This window comes from Budorcas taxicolor, chromosome 6 (genome assembly GCF_023091745.1).
Source record: "Budorcas taxicolor isolate Tak-1 chromosome 6, Takin1.1, whole genome shotgun sequence".
In the NCBI taxonomy this organism is placed as follows: domain Eukaryota; kingdom Metazoa; phylum Chordata; class Mammalia; order Artiodactyla; family Bovidae; genus Budorcas; species Budorcas taxicolor.
Genome location: NC_068915.1, coordinates 25,712,052 through 25,738,028, shown reverse-complemented (window position 1 = coordinate 25,738,028; position 25,977 = coordinate 25,712,052).

Sequence of the window (25,977 nt, the reverse complement as noted above, 5' to 3'; positions counted from 1 at the left end):
GTGATCTGAAAGCAAAGCTCTTGTGTTTAAGTTCTACACCATAGTTTCCTCAAGCATTCTAGCAAAAGCCAGAGAACAAAATAATCTCAACTATGCCCCTGGCCACATGTGGCTATTTAAATTTAAATTAATTGAAATTAAATATAATTAAAAGTAAGTTTTCCGGTCGCAGTAGCATACTTCACATGTTCAGTGGCTACATATGGCTTGTGGCTATGGAGGTGGACAATAAACCAAAGAAAAATTTCATCATTGAAGAAAATTTTCTTGGACACAGCTAGTCTGGAATCATACTGGGTGTGGGTGTGAGGGCTGGTGAGAGTGGGAATGGGAGATGTTGTCTGGAGAAGGGAGATTTAAATAACACATTAGAACTGTCTGCTTTGTTCTTAAATGGCTAATTAGAGTGACAGATAAGGTGAGAATTTATCGTCAATACAGTGAGATTTTCTTCTGGTCTTACCCTTTGCTGGGGAGTGGCCCGGAGATGTAAGATGGCTTCTCAATTACGAAATGTTTGGGTGCCAATGAGTGCACTGAACTGTGACTATTCTATATCATTGATAACGTCAGGATATTAATCTATTTTTGTTCCTATGGGACAGGTAAGAGATACCTATCGGGAAGGTAAAGGTGTGCTCTTTGATTTTAACACATTATCTTCTATTTTCTTTCATAGAGGAATATTTTTCCTCTATGAAACTTTTTCATACCTCCATTTCTTGCAAAGAAGAATTCAAGGTATCCAGATTTCTGGAAAAGACAATGTGCCATCAAAGAGGTCTTTGATGGGTCAAAGGAAGGCTGTGCATTTGACAGATCATGCGTACTCCATAGCTCAGAGGGTGTGACTACAGAGCCATGACCTAATTTCAGAGACAGACTGATTAGCATCTCAGTGACCCCAAATCACACCTCTTCTGACTTAGTCTAAAATATATTTTCTAGGTAGCTAAATGAGAGACCTAATATAGAATAGAGCATATGGTACATCCTTGTAAGATACTAGGCAATTAATTAAAATTAAGTTTTCAGTCTTTAAAATAAGGATGTTAGTACTTAATTCATAAAATGACATTAAGATTATATGGAATAAATTATGTAGATATCTCAGCATAGTGCAAGGCACATAAGTTCAGTTTACAGAGTCTAAATTTCTGCATTACCAGTTCTAATATTGAGTTTATTTAGAATAGAGAAAATTATAATTTATCATGTGAAGAATGCAGAGTTCCAAAGAATAGCAAGGAGAGAAAATAAAGTCTTCCTCAGTGATCAATGCAAAGAAATAGAGGAAAACAATAGCATGGGAAAGACGAGAGATCTCTTCAAGAAAATTGGAGATACCAAGGAAACATTTCATGTAAAGATAGGCACAATAAAGGACAGAAACGGTATGGACCTAACAGAAGCAGAAGATATTAAGAAGAGGTGGTAAGAATACACAGAAGAACTATACAAAAAAGATCTTCATGACCCAGATTATCACAATGGTGTGATCACTCACCTAAAGAGCCAGACATCCTGGAATGCAAAGTCAAGTGTGCCTTCCAAACCATTACTACGAACAAAGCTAGTGGAGGTGATGGAATTACAGTTGAATGATTTCAAATCATAAAAGATGCTGCTGTGAAAGTGCTGCACTCAATATGTCAGCAAATTTGGAAAACTTGGCAGTGGCCACAGAACTGCAAAAGGTCAGTTTCATTCCAATCCCAAAGAAAGGCAATGCCAAAGAATGCTCAAACTACTGCACAATTGCACTCATCTCACACGCTAGCAAAGTAATGCTCAAAATTCTCCAAGCCAGGCTTCAACAGTACATGAACCATGAACTTTCAAATGTTTAAGCTGGATTTACAAAAAGGCAGAGGAACCAGAGATCAAATTGCCAACATCTGTTGGATCATCGAAAGAGCAAGAGAGTTCCAGAAAAGCATCTACTTCTGCTTTATTGACTATGTGAAAGAATTTGACTGTGTGGATCACAACAAACTGTGAAAATTCTTCAAGAGATGGGAATACCAGATCACCTGACCTGCCTCCTGAGAAATCTGTATGTAGGTCAAGAAGCAACAGTTAGAACTGGACATGGAACAAAGACTGGTTCCAAATCGGGAAAGGAGTACGTCAAGGCTGTATATTGTCACCCTGCTTATTTAACTTATATGCAGAGTACATCATGAGAAATGTTGGACTGGATGAAGCACAAGCTGGAATCAAGATTGCCAGGAAAAAAATATCAATAACCTCAGATATGCATATGACAGCACACTTATGGCAGAAAGTGAAGAAGAACTAAAGAGCCTTTTGAAAGTGAAAGAGGAGAGTGAAAAAGTTGGTTTAAAGCTCAACATTTGGAAAACGAAGATCATGGCATCTGGTCCCATCACTTCATGGCAAATAGATGAAGAAACAATGGAAACAGTGACAGACTTAGTTTTGGGGGGCTCCAAAATCACTGCAGATGGTGATTGCAGCCATGAAATTAAAAGACGCTTGCTCCTTGGAAGAAAACTTATGACCAACCTAGACGGTTATTAAAAAGCAGAGACATTACTTTGCCAACAGAGGTCCATCTAGTCAAAGCTATGGTTTTTCCAGTAGTCATATATGAATGTGAGAGTTGGACTATAAAGAAAGCTGAGTGCTGAAGAATTGATGCTCTTGAACTGTGGTGTTGGAGAAGACTCTTGAGAGTCCCTTGGACTGCAAGGAGATCCAGCCAGTCCATCCTAAAAGAAATCAGTCCTGAATATTCATTGGAAGAACTGATGCTGAAGCTGAAACTCCAATACTTTGGCCACCTGATGTGAAGAGCTGACATTTGAAAAACCCTGATGCTGGGAAAGATTGAGGGAAAATAAATGAGGGGTTTAGAAGGAAAAGAGGTATAAATAAAAATAAACTCTTCTACAATGTATGTAGTGCTTTATGGTTTAGAATTTGGTATACATAATCTCATTTTATTCTTACCCTAACCTCCAAACTAATTGTTCATATTGTCTCTTTATTAAGAAGGACTCTGAATTTCATGATGACTAATTTTAGCTCAAATGAAATGTCTGGTTTAAAATTCCATGATTTGGCTCTTGTGTCATGCTCAGTCATGTCTGACTCTTTTGCAACTCCATGGACTGCCCCGCCAGGCTCCTCTGTCCATGGGATTTTCCAGGCAAGAATACTGGAGTGAGTTGCCATACCCTCCTTCAGGGGATCTTCCCAACCCAGGGATTGAACCCAGGTCTCTTGCATTGCAGGCGATTCTTTACTGTCTGAGCCACCATGGAAGTTCCCTTAGCAGTTCTAGGGAAATACGTCCTTTTTGTTGATTTATCCACATTGACAGACAATCTCGAATTAAATAGCTGACTGTATGATGGATTGTATGAGGCTTCCAAACGTGGACAGAAGAAAAATCAAAGTCCTCTTCTCTGGAAACCATACACATACTGCTTACACTGAACAAAGGGCAATAGAAATGACCCAGTGAGCATTCTTCTCTGTTCTCCAAGATTATTTAAAGTCTACCTCAAACATTGGCTCCTCTACCAAGCTTCCTGAGCCCTCCACTCAGAATGCCACCTCCTCCTCTGCTTCCAAAGCACTAGTTTATACCCATGATACAGCACTTCCCAGACAGGCTGATACATACACGACTTGATTGTCTGCCTGTCTTCCCTCCCATAGATTATAAGCTTGTTTTTATCACTGTGGCTAATGTTTATTGAGGATTCTCCTATCTGTCAGCCTCCTGGATAAGTGCTTTAAAAGGATTACCTCATTTGTTCACCCCTCTTTTTGTAGATTAAAAACAGACAAAGATAGTTAATACTTCCAAGTTCACATAGATAGTAAGGATAAGATCTTCCCCAATCTATATCTATGTTATAACTACTGCCCCATACTGCCTCCTGGCATAGGTAGAGGCCAACTCTTATCCATCATTGTCACTCTGCTGAACTCACATGAGTGCCTGAAATGAGGAGGTGCTCAGTCAATGCTGATTGGTATTGAGTGGAGGAGAAATGCCAGGGATGCTGGGACCTCCCTGGTGGTTCAGTGGTTAAGAATACAACTTGCAATGCAGGGGACATGGGTTCAATCGCTAGTCTAAGATCCTACATGCTCCAGAGCAACTACAAAGCCCAGGCACCACAAGAGAGTGCACACTGCAACAGAAGATCTCGCATGACACAGCGAAGATCCCTGGTGCCACAACTAAGACCTGATGCAGCCTAATTAATTAATTAATATTTTAAAAAATGAAAGAGATACTGGGGAAGGTGAGCATCTTTGCTGACTGATTGGTGTCTGACTGCTGTGCTGTGAAGAGGAGGAGAGTGCTGGAACAAGCGCCAGTCTCTCTACAGATATATTTTGACAGATAGCAGCTCTACAAAATCAAATAGAGATTGATATGAAAGAAAGGTTAATAATGATGGAATTGAATAGAAATCAGCTTAATTCAATACTGATGTTCAAGATTAAAAATAACTTAGCAAATTTAATCTCTAAAAATAACCATCATTCAACTGCCCTTGATAGAGATTCAAACCTAGTTCTCCTATACAGAAGAGGAAGAGGAGAAAGAAAAAGGGAAGAAGAAGAAGAAAAGTTTTACTCTACAGTTTTGATTTCTGAATTTCTTGACTCAAATCTAATCCAGAGAGTAGTCTCCACCCATAAAACAGACAACAAAAAAGAGTGTATGTGCTAAGTTCCAAATGAATTATACAAACAAAAATCCTCTTTAGTCATGTGGATATAGAGGGAAATAAGGACGAAGTACAAATGGTGACTTTCCTGGTGGTCCAGTAGTTAAGCACCCTCCTGCCAATGCATGGAACACAGGTTCAGTTTCTGGTACTGGAAGATCCCACATGGTGAGGGCAACTAAGTTTGTGCACCACAAGTACTGAAGCCCACACACTCTAGAGCCCATGCTCTGAAATAAGAGAAGCCACCACAATGCAAAGCTTGAGCACTGCAGCCAGAGAGTAGCTCCCACTCACCACAACTCAAGAAACTGCAAAAGAAATATAATTGTGGATGAAACACAATAAAGCCACTAAAAGCTAAGCTTTGGAAGAATACTTAAAAACATGGGAAATGGTCAAAATTTAATTTTAGACTTTTAAGATGCAAAACACAATATATATATATATATGGGCTTCCCTGATGATTCAGACAGTAAAGAATTCACCTTCAGTGCAGGAGACCTGGGTTTGATCACTGGGTCGTGAAGATCCCCTGGAGAAGGGAATGGCAACCTATACCAATATTCTTGCCTGGAGAATTTCATGGACAGAGGAGCCTGGAGGACTACAATATATGGCGTCACAAGGAGTTGGACACGACTGAGTGACTAACACTTTCACTTTCACACATACATATATATATATGGAGAGAGAGAGTCAACTATAGGTTTCCCCAGGTGGTACAGAGGTAAAGAACCTGCTTCCCAATGCAGGAGAGGTAGGAGACTTGTTCAATCCCTGGGTCAGGAAGGTCCCTTGGAGCAGGGCACTCCAGTGTTCTTGCCTAGAGAATTTCATGGACAGAGGAGACTGGCAGGCTACAATCCATGGGGTAGCAAAGAGTCAGACAGGACCGAAGCAGTGTAGCACACAGTCAACTATAAATACTCAAGTTTGAAAAATGAAATTTATATATGTGTAGAAAAAGTTCCAGAACATTTATAGTGATTAGTAAGTGATGAGATTATAAGGATGCTATTTTTTCCTTTAGGCTTCCTATATTTTATAAATATTCTAAAATGAACATATATCACTTATAATAAGAAAAAGTATTACTTTAATAAAGACAAATAAAAAGCATCTTGTTTGAAAGTCATTTACATACACAAAAGATAGTGGTTTAGAAAGAGAAAGAACAATCCCAAGGGACACATTTCATTTTTAATTTCCTTAAGTTGGAGGGCAGACCATAGCTGAGATTCAGGTCTAAGACTTAGTAACAGAGGTATTGGAGCTCCAGAGAAGGGTGAATTCTCAAGCTTAGCAAGGCTACTCTGCCAAGTCAGGAACCCGGATGGGAACACTTAATGGCCAAGAAGAGAAGGATGAAACATTAAAAAAAAAAAAAAAGTCAAAAAAGAGACAGTCAAATATGATAGAAAAAATTCAGGAGAGTGTTGAGGCAAGAATTCAAAGGAAGAGTTTCAAGGAGTGATCAGTCGTACTGAACTGTCAGGATGACTGCTGAAAATGTTCCTTGGCTTTATTAAAATGGACAGCAGTAATAAGATTAAATAATGGCTCTTTCCGGGGAGTGTTAGGGATATAAAACACAAAGGCATGTCTGAAGGACTGAGAGGAAGGCGAGGAAAAAGAGACAATGAATGCGAAGGGTCTTTTTCTTAAATTGTGTCTTTTCCTAGACAATATGACCCTGGTATATTGCTGGCTATAAAGTAACTGCCTGACACCACTATAGAAACTCCCCAAAGCTGCAAAGTCCAAATTACAAAGTCAAGTTATACATGGGCATCCTTTTATAAATGAAATTCAAATTATTCAAACTGAAAAGTCAATCCACTATTTAGTCAGATTGAGAAGTTCCAATTACTTCACTACAATCGTTCTTGCTCATGGCCGGTCAACAGAAGCCCAGATTAGTAGTGCTTGGCTTGGAATTCCTCACCCTCGCTTCAGACAGCCACATGCACATCCATCTTGATTCCCCGTGGCAGCTGGAAAGAGATTCGGGGCAATGGAAAGCTTGTTTCTGCTTTCCTTTTCAGTGGTAGAGTGTGTTAAAAAGCTGCCAAGCCACATTGAGAGAAGACATCGACAACATCACGCTTCACAAGTGGAGACAGGCGATGAGGAAGGAGAGGAGGATGAGCGCGGATGCAGACAGATGGCTAGCAACAGGCCTAAAGGGGGCCCCTCTGATAACATCCACTCTAAGCCATGGAATCCATACTTCTGTATCAGGCACCTTTCCAGATACTTGGAGTAGAGAAAAACAGCAGGAGATTCAAAGCCTCTGTTCTTCTAGGAACTGTAGGGATATAGACATTAAACACTAACAAATTAGGGAAATGCGTCAGAGACAGCTGGCAGAGCTTTTAGTAAATTGGGTATAAAGAGGGAAAGGTTTTTGCCTGAAGCAACTGGGTGACTTTTCAGGATGTTGTAAGCTTTCTCACGAGAGGAATGGGGATGGAGGAAAATGGGCAGGGATGGGGGCATGATGGTCAGATGTTTGGTACGAGTATTGCAAGAGGGACAGTTATCTCAGGAAACTGGACAACAAGTTGGTTAGGGAAAACTGGACTGCCACGCAAAGCTGACATCTCATTTGTCTTGGTGATCATACTTCACAGTGGAACCAATCTGCCCTGTGATTTTCCCTGTTCACCCTCAGCTGCTCAGGGATGTCAGCCTGGCTGTGATCATAGCTAACAAGTTCTTTTCCAACCTACAACTCTCGTCAGTTTTCCTTGGTCCAGGAGTGAACACCCAACCCAAGCTAAGAAAAAAGAACCTTTCTTTCATTTTTGGACTTGAGAGAAATCTGAACTCTCTCATTGCAGCTGTTAGATTTCATAACCATGGGTGGCTTTTTTGTGGCATATTCCCCAAAAGCAAGGCCGTGCTGAGAAAATGAAATAATATCCTGGGAGACACTGTATTATTAATGGATAACACTTACAGAAAGGCAGCGCTATGTGCCCGCCACAGTTCCAAGCATTTGCCGCATGTTGGCTCTCTTAATGTTTAAAGCAAACCTATAAAGTAGGAACTCTATGATCATTTTCATTTTATTTATGGGGAAACTGAAGGACAGAGAAGTTGATTTCTTACTGACATAAGGCATGTAGGACATGGAACTAAGATTGGAATATAAGTCTGTTAGTGTTAGTATCCATGCTTTTAACCACTGCACTCTACTGCCTCATGTAACAGAGAGGGAAAATCCTACTGAGGTGGAATTGATCCGAGTTTCTGCTCCCAGTTGCAGTCCTACTCTTGACCTTGTTTGGCTGTTTGCTTCGGGCTCAGAATATACACCCAATAAAGGTCTAGATTTAGGCAACAGAGTAGGAAACAAATGACTATTGTTTTGGTCTTTAGCAAGATCCTATGGGAGAGACAAGCCCAAGCTGGACCTTCTGATTGTTCATGCCAGACTTCATTTCAAGTCAGTCAGCCCAAGCCTTGCTGAATAGGAATAATGTATACATTCTAAGAGTAGATGCATTGGTGCAGAAAGCTTAGAGATCAGGGTATTATTTAAAAAGAGAGAAATGAACAAGACTAAGCCCCTTCAGTCCCGTTCAGACACCTCCACTCTCATACCTTCTTGCCTATGTGAGTGATAGCTCCCTAAATAAAGCATAGGCACTTGGAATGCCTCCTAAGAGCATTCTCCTGAGCTTGTAAGCCAACCCTCTCTGCCCAGCCCAGTTTCTCACCCAAGTCTTGAGATTCGAGCTTCAATAATTACTAGGGAGAACAAGAGAGAAGCAGTATTAGGGCAAGACCCTGAGAAAATGAAATAGCAGTTATGAAACCCTTACGAAAGAAAACAAAAAGTTATGAACATGTGATTAGGGGGTTAAGAGAGTCCTTTTGCTAGAAACGCTCCAAGCCTAGAGACATGCAATTATTGAATCTAGTTTCAAACTATTCTCTCACACCTACTGATACCTAAATTACTCACACCTCATGGCGTCTGCGAACTATAAAGGTTTTCATCAAAGAAGCTGTTTCACTGACTTCTTCAAGGGAAGCTTTGAAGGACAGTGAATCAATCATGTCTAAGGGATGTGAATCAGGGGCTGCCAGAGTGACCAGCCAAGAACTCACATTCCTACTCTGCAAGTTAATAAACAGTGCCCTTGGTGTTTTCTGATCTAATATTTGCCTTAGTATCTATCTCTAGCAGAAGCCAACTATCAAGCCAAATATCATCCATATTAACAGGAGCAGAAGCTTCACCATCATCAGCAGCATTACTCCAAGCCCACATTACACAGTTTCACTTTACCTTGATTGAGCTGAACCCCCTATTAGTGGCTCAGCATGTCCAACTCTGTGCGACGCCACCAGGCTCCTCTGTCCATGGAATTCTCTAGGCAAGAATACTGGAGTGGGGTACCGTGCCCTCCTCCAGGGGATCTTCCCACCCCAGGTATCGAACCCATGTCTCCTGCATTGCACGTGGACTCTTTGCCATGAGCCACCAGGGAAGCCCCAAAGAGCCTGTTGCCTCCCCACCAGGGAACTGCAGTCTCCCAAGTGACAGGCAGGGATACTCACCACGATAGTAACAAGGATGGCAAGTCTCATCTGAATCTCATCTCTCATCATTCATAATGACCTCACATTGTCATCTTTTTGTCATCTATTTGTCTTTGTCGTGTCTTTGTCATCACTTATCTCTCAGCTTTTAAACAGTATTTTGTATTATTGTGCTTTTCCATCTCTTTGACTCTTGGAGACCCAGTGTTATACTGGTATCACCTGTGTCTAGCAATTCCTGGCCTTAATTGATACTCCAGAAATTATTATGAACTAATTATGAGCTGATCTTTCTCTTAGTTCATTTACTTTTTTAAATAGTCCCTTCATTGCCTTTTCAACTATTGCTTCTCTTCAAACTGCTTCTCCCCAATAGAGCATCCTTGTTGTTGACACCCTCCTGAATCATTCTCTCATATTCCTTGCTGTCCTTCACTTTCACATATTTGCCAACCATTCACCTCTCTGGTTTCCCCATGTTGATGTGTGATTACGTGATTATTTTTAATTACTCTCAGCACACAAATTATCTAGTTTTCCCAGGAGCAGAGTCAAAGAGTTGGTATTCTTTTGGGCATTATAAGACACTGAGGAAAACAGAAAACTCACCATGGACACCTTGGGCAAGGTAAGTGCTAGTTTTGAAATAGGTCTATATCATCTTTATTAAAAAGTGCAAAATCACTGCAGATGGTGACTGCAGCCATGAAATTAAAAGAAGCTTGTTCCTTAGAATAAAAGTTATGATCAACCGAGACAGCATATTAAACAGTAGTTCAGTTCAGTTCAGTCGCTCAGTCGTGCCCGACTCTTTGCGACCCCATGAACCACAGTACACTAGGCCTCCAAGTCCATTACCAGCTCCCGGAGTCCACCCAAACCCATGTCCATTGAGTCAGTGATGCCATCCAACCATCTCATCCTCTGTAGTCCCCTTCTCCTCCTGCCCTCAATCTTTCCCAGCATCAGTGTCTTTTCAAATGAGTCAGCTTTTCCTATCAGGTGGCCAATGTATTGGAGTTTCAGCTTCAACATCAGTCTTTCCAATGAACACTCAGGACTGATCTCCTTTAGGATGGACTGGTTGGATCTCCTTGCCGTCCAAGGGACTCTCAAGAGCCTTCTCCAACACCACAGTTCAAAAGCATCAATTCTTCTGTACTCAGCTTTCTTTATAGTCCAACTCTCACATCCGTATATGACCACTGGAAAAACCATAGCCTTGACTAGATGGACCTTTGTTGACAAAGTAATGTCTCTGCTCTTTAATATGCTGTCTAGGTTGGTCATAACTTCCTTCCAAGGAGTAAGTGTCTTTTAATTTCATGGCTGCAATCACCATCTGCAGTGATTTTGGAGCCCCCCAAAATAAAGTCAGCCACTGTTTCCATTGTTTCCCCATCTATTTGCCATGAAGTGATGGGACTAGATGCCATAATCTTAGTTTTCTGAATGTTGAGCTTTAAGCCAAGTTTTTCACTCTCCTCTTTTACTTTCAAGAGGTTCTTTAGTTCCTCTTCACTTTCTGCCTTAAGGGTGGTGTCATCTTCATATCTGAGGTTACTGATATTTCTCCCCACAATCTTGATTCCAGCTTGTGCTTCATCCAACCCAGCAGTTCTTATGATGTACTGTGCGTATAAGTTAAATTAGCAGTAAAGACATTACTTTGCCAACAAAGGTCCATCTAGTCAAAGCTATGGTTTTTCCAGTAGTCATGAAAGGATGTGAGAGTTGGACTATAAAGAAAGCTGCGTACAGAAGAATTGATGCTTTTGAACTGTGGTGTTGGAGAAGACTTTTGAGAGTCCCTTGGACTGCAAGGAGATCCAACCAGTCCATCCTAAAGGAAATCAGTCTTGAATGTTCATTGGAAGGGGTGATGCTGAAGCTGAATATCCAATAGTTTGGCCACCTGATGCGAAGAACTGACTCTCTCATCAAAATACTCTGATGCAGGAAAAATTCAAGGTGGGAGGAAAAGGGGACAGCAGAGGATGAAATGGTTGGATGTCATCACCGACTCAATGGACATGAGTTTGAGCAAGAAACTGGTGGATGACATAGGGTGTACAGAGTAGATTTCAAAAGGCCTAGTTTTGAAATTTCCAGGTCTGAACATGCACCATGAGAGTTCGTGAGTGATTTTAAGTCTTCGAGTCTTTCTTTCCACATCTTTAAATCACCGTTGGTGATGGACAGAGAGGCCTGGTGTGCTGCAATCCATGGGGTTGCAAAGAGTAGGACATGACTGAGCGACTGAACTGAACTGAATTGAAAAAGTACACATTGAAGCTAAATTAAGACACTGTCTCCAAGCAGGTTATCAAAGATTTCTGTGGATAATACTCAATGTTTTCTCACCTGTGGAAACTCACGCACCACTGTTAGGAAAGTAAACTGATAGAAACTTACTGGGTGATAGTTTGACAATGTTGTACTAAATGCCTTAGAAATGTGTCTATCATTTAACAAATAAATTTATTCCAAGGAAATAATTATGCAGCTTTTATTTATTTATTTAATCAGTTTCCTAGTATTAGACGTTATGTTCCTTCCAGTGTCATACTCTTAAAAACAATGCTTCATTTTGTCCACATCCTCAACAGCATTTATTATTTGTAGATTTCTTATTATGGCCATTCTGACTGGTATGAGATGGGGTGGGAGATGGAGGGAAGCTCAAGAGGGAGAGGACATATGTATACTTGTGGCTGATTCATGTTGATGTTTGACAGAAACCAGCACAATATTGTAAAGCAATTATTTTCTAATAAAATTTTTTAAAAAATGCTTCAGTTAATCTGTTAATAAAATCCTTTTTAAAAAAATTTTTAATTTTTTCCCAATCCTGAACCCCCCTCCCACCTCCCACCCCATATCATCTCTCTGGATCATCCCCGTGCACCAGCCCCAAGCATCATGTATCCTGTATCGAACATAGACTGGTGATTCGTTTCTTACATGATAGTATACACGTTTCAGTGCCATTCTCCCAAATCATCCCACCCTCTCCCTCTCCCTCAGAGTCCAAAAGTCCGTTCTAGACATCTGTGTCTCTTGCTGTCTCACATACAGGGTTATCCTTACCATCTTTCTAAATTCCATATATATGTGTTAGTATACTGTATTGGTGTTTTTCTTTCTGGCTTACTTCACTCTGTATAACCGGCTCCAGTTTCATCCATCTCATTAGAACTAATTCAAATGTATTCTTTTTAATGCCTGAGTAATACTCCATTGTGTATATGTACCACAGCTTTCTTATCCATTCATCTGCTGATGGACATCTAGGTTGCTTCCATGTCCTGGCTATTATAAACAGTGCTGCAATGAACATTGGGGTGCACGTGTCTCTTTCAATTCTGGTTTCCTCGGTGTGTATGCCCAGCGGTGGGATTGCTGGGTCATAAGGCAGTTCTATTTGCAAGTTTTTAAGGAATCTCCACACTGTTCTCCATAGTGGCTGTACTAGTTCGCATTCCCACCAACAGTGTAAGAGGGTTCCCTTTCATAAAATCTTAAAAATGCTCATAGCTGGGTACTGGACTTGAAGTTTTCCCTCCTTTACACTTATCTGAGTTTTCCAAGTTTTTGCCTTGAGTGTGTATCACTTCTGAAGTAGGAGAAGTTTTCCATAAAGTACATAATTTTACTTGTTTTTTTTTTTTTTAACTTCTTTTGTGGCATTTTCCTTTTTCTTAGTGTTATAAGACATGTATTATCTCAATTGATTTCTAAGTTTCTTGAAGACATAATTTACTCAGTTCATAATGTCTTACAGTTACTAGTGCAGTAAACTTGCAAATGAAACACCAATAAAATTATGAAGGGCTCTAGTACCACCAAATATTTAAAAATATAAAAAAGTTATTCACTGAGGTGTCAGTGCAAGAATAGACAGTCAGATAAATTTGTTTCCAAAAAGAAACTTGTAAATTGAAGAACTTATATAGTAAAGGTGCTAATTTAAGTATAAACGAAAGAAAAATTCATCAAGAGTTCATGCTGAGCCAAATCATTTAGATTCTATAAATTTATATTATACAAAATAATTTGAGGTAGATTTAAGAGTTAAATATTAAAAGTCAAACTATAAAAATCCAGGAAGAGGGTAATAAATGTTTATTTGGTCTCTATTTGGAGAGAAAGTGAAGGACAGGGAAGCCTGGTGTGCTGCTGTTCATAGGGTCACAAAGAGCCAGACACGACTGAGTGACTGAAGGACAACATTGGACAGAATTCTCAAAGCACAGAAATGGACTAAATAATAAAGGAAAACATATTTTTATGAATCAAAATTTTAAAATGTGTGTATTATGCATGTATATATGAACATATAGGTTCATAAAAAATAAAGGTTGAAAATCAAGAAGGAAAAATCACGTATGACAAGTTAGTAGACTACCAGTCAATCCTTTTATGCGTAAATAGATCAAATGATTAATAAAAAAAATACCAAGATGCAAGTGGATACTTACATAAAATATAGGACCAAACATTCCACAAGAAAGAAAATATGTATGACTAACACAAACATAAAGAATTTCCACATTCTTAATATTGAAAAATACTAATAAAAAGAAATAGTTAGCTTTTTCTGACAGTCACTTTGTTTTTAATGATTACAGTAAATGCTAATGAGAGTGGGAAACATGATGACAGATACTGTTTTACAGTTCTAGGAGTTGTGCCAAATCATTCAAACTTTCTGTAGAGTTATTTAGAAATCAGTTTCACTCTAACCATGTCTCTATTCTTTCCCAAGTAATTCTTACTTAAGGAAACCAGGCAAGTCAAATTTATATACAATATACATTATAATATTCAAAACAATGGAAACAATTGTTTTGATTAAAGTAGTTGCTGATTTAAGATATTTGGACATATTCAAATGATGAAATATAAAACAGCTATTTAAAATTATAAAGCATTTTGAAATCATGAGAAAACATTTTAGAACAAGCAAACAGTAAATGTTCAATATACGGTGGCTTTCACTAGAGAAAAAAACAAAAACCCTAAAATGCGAAACTGCTTATATGACATGATCTCTACAGTATAAAAATTATTTTAAGAGACTCAAAAGAAATATGCTAAAATTTTACCAGCTTATGTCTGAAATTGCAATGATCTCTTTTCTTTTTTTGTGTGATTTTCTTATTGCCACAAATTATAGCAAATAAGTGTCATTTGCATGATCAAAAGTTAAGTGTTATCGCTAAATGATGTCATCTTATTGTCCTTGGGTCAACAATCACATGCCTGGCAGCCATTGCCTGAAAACAAACTCTTCTCTTTCACTTGAGAAAGTGCAGGTTGAGCCACCAAAGGCTGGGGAAGTTCGTATTAAGGTAAATTTAAATCTTTGAACTTGTGCTTGTGAAGGCAAGTGTAGGGAAATCTTATTTCATGTATCAAGTTGTTCCCAGTGTTCCAGCCCTCCCACTACTGATACTGAAACAGCTAGTCCGTATCCCTGCCTGTATGCTTTCTGGCTGAATTCCAGGCAGAGCAATAATACAGTGGCTATGGTACCGGAAATGTTTCATTTCTATGATCAGTATAAGTGGATTGAGTCTATCCACAAACAAGAAAACTTGGGCTATTAACGGAGAAGTTTTAAAACTTTCAATGCCAATTAAATTTTGCAACAGTTGAACACATTTTACATTATTAACTTAATGTTTTCAATATGCTGGTTTAAAATCAATTTTCCCAGAGGACTGGGAAAACAATCCACAATACTGGGCTTAAAATTTTTGGTTTCTCAATGGTGGTGCTGTGGATACATGGTCAAAATTCCTTCATTGGATAGAATAGAATCTCATATTGCAAAACTAGTTGATGACACAGGGTGTACAGAGTAGATTTCAAAAAGCCTAGTTTATTTCCATATCTGATCATCCACCATGAGAGTGGGTGAGTCATTTTAAGTCTTTGAGTCTCCCTTTCCACATCTTTAAATTAAGGGTAATTAGATGTGCCCTGCTGGAGAAGGCAATGGCACCCACTCCAGTACTCTTGCCTGGAAAATCCCATGGATGAAGGAGCCTGGTAGGCTGCAGTCCATGGGGTCACGAAGAGTCGGATACGACTGAGCGACTTCACTTTCACTTTTCACTTTCTTGCATTGGAGAAGGAAATGGCAACCCACTCGAGTGTTCTCACCTGGAGAATCCCAGGAACGGGGGAGCAGGGGAGCCTGGTGGGCTGCCGTCTATGGGGTCACACAGAGTCAGACACGACTGAAGCAACTTAGCAGCAGCAGCACCACCAGCAGCAGACGTGCCCTGTGTTTCTCTGAATATTATTATAGGGATCATATGAGGTCATTCATGTAAAAAAATTATTCATAATAAATCTCAGACAAAAGAAAATTTCCAAACTAATTTATCCCTGGCCACTTAATTCCTACCCAGATGACATCTACAGGGATCTGGGGTTCTTATGATCATGCTAAAAAAGGAGTAATCCCACTGAAGTATCCCTTCACCCCAGGCCCTGAAGGAGCTGGAATTGTGAAGAGTATTGGTGACAGAGTGAGCTCAGTGAAACCAGGTGGAAATGGACCACAAAAATCTCTGCACAAACAGCCCACCACCAAAATGCATTAGCATATTTATAGGAGAAATAAGTTGGTTTGCCTCTGAATTGTTTTACCTAATCACATATCATGGTAGTAAATATATCCAGTGATCCCAAGGGTCGCACAGTTTCTCTGCTGTCAGTGCTAGCAATCCAGAGAGGCAGTGGCTGAGCCAAGTGACTAGTCACAGCGGAACAAGAGTTGAGATAGGACCAGTGTACTTCTAAACAGATTAAAATCTCCTTAGGAGCAGGGGCTGCTTCTTTTCTTTCCAAACAGACAATGAAACTATGTTATAAACATTAAACTTTCTAAGTGACTAGATTTTAATTGTTACTGAAACTAAAAGAAATTATAATTACATGACACAATAGAAGTGTTAGCTAATATGAAAATGGCAATCATATTGCAATTTAAATGTATCAAATCAGTAAAACTTACAATTTTGTTTATCAAATATATGTCAGTGAAAACTTTTTTCTACTGAATTATTTGTCAGCAGAAAGGGAAATTTTATAATCTGGCAAGTTCATTTATTCTGACATAGCTGCAGAAGAATTCACTGTTTCCTTTTTTATTGAAATACAGCTGACACACACACAATACTATGCTACAGGAATTCCCTAGCAGTCCAGTGGCTAGGACTCCATGCTGTCCTGCCAACAGCCTGGGTTCAAAGCCTGACTGGGGAACTAAGATCTTACAAGCTGCATAGTGTGGCCTATAAAAATACATCTATGTGTGTGTGTGTATCAGTTCAGTTCAGTCGCTCAGTTGTGTCCAACTCTTTGGGACCCCATGGACTACAGCACCCCAGGCTTCCCTGTCAATCACCAAATCCCAGAGCTTGCTCAAACTCATGTCCATTGAATTGGTGATGCCATCCAACCATAACATTCTCTGTCATCCCCTTCTCCTCCTGCCTTCAAACTTTCCAGCATCAGGGTCTTTTCCAATGAGTCACTTTATTGCATCATGTGGCCAAAGTATTGGGAGTTTTGGTTTCAACATCAGTCTTCCAATGAATATTCAGGACTGATTTCCTTTCGGATTGACTCCTTTGATCTCCAAGCAGTCCAGGAATTCTCGAGTCTTCTCCAACACCACAGTTCAAAAGCATCAATTATTCAGCACTCAGCTTTCTTTATACTCCAACTCTCACATCCATATATGACTACTGGAAAAAACGTAGCTTTGACTAGATGGACCTTTGTTGGCAAAGTAATGTCTCTGCTTTTTAGTATGTTGAATAGTTTGATGGTAGCTTTTCATCCAAGGAACAAGCATCTTTTAATTTCATGGCTGTAGTCACCATCTGCATTGATTTTGGAGCCCAGGAAAATAAAGTCTGTCACTGTTTTCATCATTTCTACATCTCTTTGCCATGGAGTGATGGGACCAGATGCCATGATCTGGTTCACATAATGAATAATAATGTAAGAAATGCTGAGACAAGAGAAAAGTTTAGAAAGAATAGTAAAGATTGGTGAAAGGTAGCCGGAAAGAACATAAAAGAAGGACCAAAAATTTAGACAAGAATTGTGTTAGGACAGAAACCTAATTCAAACTGCAAAATGGGTATTCAGTGGCTCAAATATTCAGCCAAATAATACATGTCATCTGGTTTTAGAAACAGAAATATCTAGAGCAAGCTTTCTCAATCTTGCCAGTCAGTCTGTAATAGGTATTTACTGGTTGCCTGCTGTTTCTCAAGTACTTTCTGTGTTGATGGAAACAATGATGAATAAAAATGTTTTAAATAAGACAGTGTCTCTGAGACCTGCCTTTACTTAAAAACTCATTTATCTTGTTTTTTAATTTACCATTTTATCTTTCTGCCGCCATACTGTCATTTAAAATTTTCAATCTGTTCTTTTTGTTTAAGCTTACTCTTTTCAAGGAAGTATTTTAAACAATTAAATATTACATCATTGATTTTTGGAAAATTATGCATAATTATTGCTTAAAAACATTACATAATAGTATAGTTATGAAGGTAAGAATTAGCTGAAACTTCACAATGGCAGCATAGACACTATTAACTTTTGAGTGAACATCCTTTCAGAACACTCTCTTTTCTATTCTTTTCCATTCCATTCCATTATCTGTCTGTAGAATCTATCTACACATTATTTATAAAAAAGGTATATAGCCTTACGCAAATGAGATTATACTTCAATCAGTGTTTCTCAAAATGTAGTTTGGCAAGATCACCAGCATCAAACCACCCAGAGTTACTGGGATCTGCCTCTGAGTTAATGAATAGAACCCCCCTGTCTGGGGTTTTAGACAGTTTGACTTCCCATTTTTACCTTATTTTCCATTTTTGATTAAGTAATGTAAATGTATAACAAAAAATGAAATATAAGGACCTATAATGAGAAAGCAATTTTTTGTTCCCAACTTCATTAAACAGAGGTATACACACTTAAAATTTCCTGTTTTTAGATCTTTTGGTAGTTACTCCATGGAATGAAGTCATATGCCTATGCTTTATTTATCAATTTTAAACAAAATATATTAATACATTGCATAAGTAACAGCCAAGTCTTTCTTTTTCTTCCTTAAAACTTATTATTATTTGTAGTTCTATTGGTTACATTTATAATTTTAAATTGAAATGATGGAAGTAAGATAATTAGTATTTAGTTCTCTCATATTAAAATTCATATTCTAAGATAGGATATAATATTTTTCAAGAAAAAGCAATAATAGAAATGAAAAATGAAAAGACATGATAGAAAAGACTGGGGAAGTAACAGTAGATCAGGTACAAGAAGAAGGGACCAAAAGGGTCAGGAGTGGTTTCTGCCTTGCTGCTCGTTTCCTTGCTCTGGGCGCTTAGCACAATCCTGTCTTGAGATATGGAAGTGTGAAATCCTACCAATAAGGACAGTACAGTTTAGATTTATTACTTCTATCACACTAAGGTAAGGTAAGGTAAGGTAAGGTAAGGTGAAGTCGCTCAGTTGAGTCCGACTCTTTGCGACCCCATGGACTGTAGCCTACCAGGCTCCTCCGTCCATGGGATTCTCCAGGCAAGAATACTGGAGTGGGTTGCCATTTCCTTCTCCAGGGGATCTTCCTGACCCAGGGATCGAATCCAGGTCTCCCGCATTGGAGGCAGACGCTTTAACCTCTGAGCCACCAGGGAAGCCACTACTTGAGTGCAATCTCAAAAATGACAAAATGATCTTGGTTCATTTCCAAAGCAAACCAAAAATGACAAAATGATCTTGGTTCATTTCCAAAGCACAGTAATCCAAGTCTGTGCCCCAACCACTAATGCCAAAGAAGCTGAAAAGTTCTATGAAGACCTACAAAACTCTCTAGAACTAATACCAAAAAAAAAAAAAAAAAAAAAAATGTCCTTTTCATCATAGAGCACTGAAATGAAAAAGTAGAAAGTCAAGAGATACCTGGAGTAACAGGCAAGTTTGGTCTTGGAGTACAAAACGAAGCAGGGCAAAGGCTAACAGAGTTTTGCTAAGAGAACACTGGTCATAGCAAGCAGTCTCTTCGAACAATACAAGAGACAACTCTACACATGGACATCCCAGATGGTCAATACTGACATCAGATTGATTATATTCTTTGCAGCCACAGATGGAGAAGCTCTATACAGTCAGCAAAAACAAGACCAGGAGCTGACTGTGGCTCAGATGAACCCCTTATTGCAAAATTCAGACTTAAATTGAAAAAAGCAGGGAAAACTCCTAGACCATTCAGGTATGACCTAAATCAAATCCCTTATGATTATACAGTAAAAGTGACAAATAGATTGAAGGGATTAGTTCTGATAGAGTGCCAGAAGAACTATGGAAGGTGGTTAAAAACTTGGTACAGGAGGTGGTGACTAAAACCATACCCAAGAGAAATAAAGACAAAATGGTTGTCTGAGGAGGCCTTACAAATAGCAGAGAAGAGAAAAGAAGTGAAAGGCAAAGGAGAAAAGGAAAGTTATACCCATCTGAATGCAGAGTTCCAAAGAATAGCAAGGAGAGTAAAGAAAGACTTCCTCAGTGATCAGTGCAAAGAAATAGAGGAAAACAATAGAATGGAAAAGACTAGAGATCTCTTCAAGAAAATTAGAGATACCCCAGGAACATTTCATGCAAAGATGGGCACAATAAAGGACAGAAATGCTATGGACCTTATAGAAGCAGAAGATCTTAGGAAGAGGTGGCAAGAATACAAGAACTATACAAAAAAGTCTTAATAATCAGGATAACCATGATGGTGTGGTCACTCATCTAGGTACATTTCCTGGAGTGTGAAATCCAGTGAGACTTAGGAAGGACCCCTACAAACAAGGCTAGTGGAGGTGATGGAATTCAAGCTGAACTATTCCAAATCCTGAAAGATGATGCTGTGAAAGTGCTGCACTCAATATGCCAGCAAATTTGAAAAACTCAGCAGTGGCCACAGGACTGGAAAAGGTCAGTTTTCATTCCAATCCCAAAGAATGGCAATGCCAAAGAATGTTCAAACTACCGCACAATTGCACTCATTGCACATGCTAGGAAGATAATGCTCAAAATCCTTCAAACTAGGCTTCAACAGTATATGAACTGAGAACTTCCAGATGTATAAGCTGGATTTAGAAAAGGCAGAAGAACCAAAGATCATATTACCAATATCTGTTGGATCATAGAAAAAGCAAGGGAATTCCAGAAAGATATCTACTTCTTCATTGACTACTCTAAAGCCTTTGACTATGTGGATCACAACATATAACTTGTGAATTATGTTTCATGGAAAGAGAGAAAGAAGGAAGGAAGGAAAAGAAAGAAAGAAAAAGCACACAGTTGTGTCTGACTCTTTACAATCCCATGGACTATAGCCTGCCAGGCTCCTCTGTCCATGGAATTTTCCAGGTAAGGATACTGGCGTGGATTCCCATTTACTTCTCCAGGAGATCTTCTTGACCCAGGTTTTGAACCTGGGTCTCCTGCACTGCAGGCAGCTTCTTTACCATCTGAGCCAGTCTTAGATAATTAAGATAGTTGAAATCATAGGAGCAGGGACTTAGACACAGAAAGGAACAGTGTAAAAAAACATTATAAGTTATTTGTTTATGATTAGCAGTCCACAGTCAAATATGACCAAATTTTATTCTCTAGAGGTTTTAATAATATTACAAAAAGTGTTGAGAAAAATGAGATCACAGGGCAGAGAATTACATCTCTATTCACTGACCACAAGCATTTAATAGGCATACCACACGTTATAGAAAATTCCTCTAGGCCTGAACAGAGTTTCTATCCCTAGGGTTGTTAATAGTGATGCCTTTACTCTAGGTTTATTTTTTAATCTGTTTAAAGCTGCTTGAGTCAGCTTTCAATAATATTAGATCCTTGAAGAGTAGGATCTTGCTTTCTATCAAAACAAGAGTGTATTAACTAGCAGCAAGGGAAATTATTTAGTAATGGAATTAATAGTGAAATTTTATTTTATGAAAATTCTCAATTGATTCCCCAAATTGACTTTACCACACTAATAGAATAGTCCTCTCACAACTGACTGTCACAGCTGAGAAGTGAAGATTTTTTCCCATGGCTTTCCTTGTCAGCTTTAATTTTAACATTGGAAACTTCAGGAGAGATAATTAGAAAAGTAATTAACATTGGAAGTAAAAAGCACATTTTAACAAATTGAAGCTATTTGGGGAATTAAGAAGATGAGACCAGAACAAAACCACTCTAGATATGTGTTTTATTTTTTCTCAGTGAGACAGAAGACATTTGTTTATACTGTCATATAGCCTTTCACTTATTAACCTATTCATTTTCTATTTCTTTTCTTTTCTGTTTTTCCTCATTTTTAGTCAGGCAGGCTCACTACCTTAGTGTCATTTCAAACTCCTCCCTTTCTGCTGCTTTTCATGTAATTTCATTTGTTTCCAGGCTGCTTGTTCTATTTTTTCAATGATTTCTGCTTCCATCCTCTTGCCTCCACTCCAGTATAGGTACTCTGTTTAATTATTTCTCCCTCGGACTACTATAATAGATTAACAATGTGTCTTGTGTTATTGGCCACTTCTCATTCCGATCATCTTTCTCTTTGTTGCCAGTTCAATTTTCTCAAGACATACATTCACTTATATCCTTCTACCATGAGCCTTCTAAGCTCTGCTTCCAACAACATTCTGACATAAAAAGGGGAGAAATCCTTCAAGTGATTCCCATTGAATGCATTTGTTTATTCAGTCTGTTTTTTCGCTTGCTCTTTAAAAAGATGCAATATCCAGTATATCCCCAATGGTATCCATAAAGACTAATGCAATGAACTGAACCGTCATATATCTGTTAGTTGGATTAAGAAATGAACTGAGGTTATGACAAATCCAGACAATGTTTTTAAAAGCAGAGACATCACTTTGCCGACAAAGGTTCGTACAGTCAAAGCTGTGATCTTTCCAGTAGTCATGGATGGATGGGGGAGTTGGACCATAAAGAAGACTGAGGGCTGAAGAATTGATGTTTTCAAACTGTGGTACTGGAGAAGACTCTGAGAGTCCCTTCAGCTTCAAGGAGATCAAACCAGTCAATCCTAGAGGAAATCAACCCTGAATATTCATTGGAAGTTCTGATGCTGAAGCTGAAGCGCCAATATTTTGGCCACCTGATGTGAAGAGCCAACTCATTGGAAAAGACCCTGGTGCTGGGAAAAATTGAAGGCAAAAGGAGAAGAGGGCAGCAGAGGATGAGATGGTTAGATAACATCACCGACTAAATGGACATGAGTTTGAGCAAACTCTGGTAGACAATGAAGGACAGGGAAGCCTGGCGTCCTGCAGTCCATGGGGTTGCAAAAAGTTGGACACAACTTAATGACTGAAAAACAGGAACAACATACCTTGTTTCATTGCACTTTGCTTTACTGAGCTTTGCAGATACCGCATTTTTCACAGATTGAAGGTTTGTGGCAATCTTGTAGCTGAGCTAGATTATCAGTGACATTTTTCCAACATTTGCTTACTTTATATCTCTGTCACATTTTGGTAATTCTTGCAATATGTCTAAGTTTTTCATTATTATTACAATTGTTACGATAATCTGTGATCAATGATCTTTGATGTTATTACTGCAAAAATATTAAGACTTGCTGAAGGCTCAGGTGATGATTTCCATTTTTTAGCAGTAAAGTATTTTTTAAAGGCATTGTACATTTTTTATCCATATGCTATTATATACTTAATAGACTAAAATATAATGTAAATATAACTTTTATATGTACTGGGAAACCAAAAAATGTCTGTGATTTACTTTATTAGTATTCTCAGGAACCAGACCTGCAATATCTTTGAAGTATGCTTGTAATTTATGTTTTCTCAGTAAATCATTAATCAGCAAGTGTTTCAAACATGTTTGCATAAAAAATTTACATTGCATTTTCTTGTAATGAAAAGAAAATGTCTATCTTTGGTTAGTTTTCTTTCTTACTCCTAATCCTGTATGTGTGTATTTTTGTTTTCTCTCTTTTTCTTGATTTTGCTTTGCTCAAGATCACTGAGGGTGGTACAGGCCCTGGTGAAACTGCTTTTCAGACAATCTAGAAAGAGCAAACTGGCTTGAAATCTTTACATGGAATCTCTGCGGATATTCAATACAGTTAGGCCTGAGGCTCTGGTCTGGTATTTGTATGAGCGCCTTTTCTTTATCTCAACCTAGATCTTGCCAGTTTCTTCTATGTGATTGTATACCATGCAGGTAGGGAGGAGTATGTGTGGCACTCCTGTGATCCACTTGAGTCTCTCCCAATATTCCATTTTCCAGCTATAACTGTGAAAAGACACATGCAGCAACCATAGCTCAGGAATGCTGTGATTCCTCAAGCCATTATGAACCTGCTTGAAAGCATGCCTGCTTTCTTCAGAAAGCCTCATGATGTCAGTAATAAGCCTTTTCATATCCTCTTGGCCTCATCGATGACATGTGACGTGATCAGTGACATCTGTGACATCATCAGTGCACATCTGGACAGATTTTAAGTGAGAGATCCACATTCCTAAAAACAGATTGTTCACTAGGACTTTTAAGACTTGTCAGAAATACTTTGCTCCTGATGCTGCCTATGGCTCTGTCACCAACAAAGATCCTGGTTCTCAGGTTTAGGGAAAAATACCTATGGCACATTAAGCCAGGGGTTAGCACTGTAGAGCCAGCATTGCTGTCGAGGAGGCCCTAAACCCTGGCAATGCTGATATGAGACTCTCTGGAAGAAGAAACTAAATATAGAGTAGAGAGGATTTCCTCCAAGTGTGGCTGGTAACTACCCTAAAAATACAACTATTTGACCCAGCTGTAAATACAAAACTACTAAAAACTTTATAAAATAGAAAAGCAAACAAAAGAAGTTTTTGTGTTTCTATAATATAGGTTCTAAATTAATATCTGCTGAGATACAACAATTGACAAACTTTCATGAACTTAATATTAGGACTCAGGGTATAGTTATAATTGGGGATCCTACTACATTTAAACCAAGAGATTTGACTAAATTTAAGTAAATGGCTCTCTAAACTCTTAAGGGTGTGACCAAATAAAAAACAGAGGAAAATTAGGTATTCCTTATCTTAATGCCTTATCTATTGCCTTGCTTAAATTTCCTATGGTCATATAGCATTCTTGTCCTAAAATATCCCCTAGTGGTTATGCATACTCTGGCCCAACAAGTAATAAAATAAATCTCTGGCACTTAAAACTGGCTTTCAAAAACAACCCCTCACCCCAGTTAAAATAGTTGATACAGCACAATATAAATTAAAATAGGGATTTTAAGGATTGAAACCCATTATTCAAGACCTAATTAAAGAAGGGATGGTTATCTCCACTCTCTCTCCATTTAACAGCCCAATTTGGCCTGTTCTCAAATCTGGGAAGAATGATTGGCTCCTTATGGTGGACCACCATAGCTTTAATGTTGTGGGCATACTGTTAAGGACCCTGAAAGTGAAAGTATTAGTCACTCAGTCTTGTCCAACTCTTTGGGACCCCGTGGACTGTAGCCTGCCAGGCTCCTCTTTCCATGGAATTCTCCAGGCAAGAATACTGGAATGGGGTCCCTGACCCAGGGATCAGACCTGGGTTTCCTGCACTGCAGGCAGGTTCCTTACCATCTGAGCCATTAGAGAATCCCATTGAGGACCCTATACCAATATTATTGAAATGAATTATTATTTTCTGCAAAGAGTTTTTATAGTTACAGCTCTTACATTTAGGTCCTTGACCCATTTTTATTCAAAATGGATCATATGGGGTGAGATAGGGATACAATTTTACTTTTTTGCATGTGAGTATCATCATGTCAGCATTATTTGTTGAAAACAAATTCTTTGCCGACTGAATGGTCCTAGCACCCTTATCAAATATCAATTCATCACAAATGTATGAATCATAGATAATAAACTAGGGCAATTAATTGTAGGGCTCCATTCTTCTGTTTCCTTTCACTCCAAATACTCTTTCATTGCCTAATGTTCTGTCTTAAAACCATTGTCATATACAGATGTGAAAGATATATACATTATATCTATATAATACATGTATATGTATATATTGTACACATTTATATTTTATACACAAATATCATACATGCTTTTTTTTTTCCAGTTCTTTTTTCAGATGGGAGGGTAAATCTCATCTCAGTTACTCATTTTTGACCAGAAGTGAAAGTCTGGGATTAATTCATACTTTTTCCAAATGATTATTTTTTTAATATATGGAAAAAAATGAAATAAGATCTGTCCTCTTAGTAATTGTTGAAGTGTGCCACACATTGTTGTTAACTGTAGGCACAATATTGTGCAGACTTCTAGACCCTTTTCTTCTTTTGTAACTGAAACTTATACACATTGAGCACCAACTCCCTGTTTCCCCTTCCCATAGTCCCTGGCAACAGCTATTCCATTTTCTTCTTCTTGAGTCTGACTACCTTAGATGCCTCATAAAAGGGGAATCATGCAGTTGTCTGTGACGGACTTATTTCAAATTAGAATAATGTCCTTCAGGTTTATCCAAGTTATCACATATAACAAGATTTCCTTCCTTTAGAAGGTTTCTTAGTATTCCATTGAATGCATATGCCAGATTTCTTTATTTCAAACATTCT